The following is an 822-nucleotide window of genomic DNA, read 5'->3' as shown; positions in this document are numbered from 1 at the left end:
GACTGGGCCTCGCAGTGCGCGGGAAAGAGGTAGAGCGCGCTCAGGCTTGAGGGGTGGCCGTGGCCGCAGGGTTCACTTCGCCCCGCGCGGCGGTCTGGGTCTAGGCGTTCCTCACATTTCGGTGGCTGCGGTAGGGTTAGTGTGGGCCTAGTTGCCAGAAGCCATTCCACAAGCCTCGGGCCTCAGGCCTCCTGGCCCTTCAGCTCCAGACCCTTCCGGAGGGCTGCCCGGCCTCTGAGAGGGACCAGATTGTCTTTTATTTTCTCCAGAATATTTCACGCATATAACGTAACCTAGGTGTCCCCCACCCGCTCCAGGCAGCCCTTCCCAGTTCCTGATAAGGACAGAGGTTTCTCAACAACTTCTCTGGCTCAGGTCAGTTTGGGCTCGTCCGACCCCCGAGGGTGGAAGGAATTGCCTTGTAGTCGCTCCCGTCCCCTCAAGGCCCAGGCGTCCCCCCCCCCCCCCCAAAAGGCTCCATGTCCAGCCCTTGAAGCGCCCCCGAAGGCCCCTCTGAAGTCACCTGGTGTCTCTGAAGGACTCCCAGGGTCCCCCCAAAGCCCTCGCGTGTCTCTAGATTCTAAATACGGCCCTTTAAATACAGTTCCTCTTGTTGTGACCCAACCATAAAATCATTTTCGTTGCTACTTCATAACTGTAATGTTGCTACTGTTATGAAGCGTAGTGTAAATATCTGATATGCAGGATGGTCTTAGGCGACCCCTGTGAAAGGGTCGCCACCCACAGGTTGAGAACCGCTGCTCTAGAAGGTTCCGGAGACCGGTCCCGGAGGGAGGAGCGGCACACAGGCTGCCCGAGCCT

General features: G+C 58.5%; 1 protein-coding gene across 4 annotated transcripts in view; it reads left to right on the top strand.

The window, feature by feature from the left end:
* LOC102251773 (chromosome unknown open reading frame, human C19orf57) overlaps window positions 1-822 on the top strand; it is a 20893-nt gene continuing 20071 nt past the window's right edge. The window contains exons 1-2 of one of the 4 annotated variants that reach the window (XM_005881592.2): window positions 1-29; window positions 318-375. The gene's annotated coding sequence lies outside the window, so the exon portion shown is untranslated. The other 3 variants (XM_005881591.2, XM_005881593.2, XM_005881590.2) reach the window with 3 other exon arrangements.

This window comes from Myotis brandtii, unplaced genomic scaffold (assembly GCF_000412655.1).
Source record: "Myotis brandtii unplaced genomic scaffold, ASM41265v1 scaffold680, whole genome shotgun sequence".
NCBI lineage: Eukaryota > Metazoa > Chordata > Mammalia > Chiroptera > Vespertilionidae > Myotis > Myotis brandtii.
This window is presented reverse-complemented; position numbering and strand designations above follow the sequence as displayed.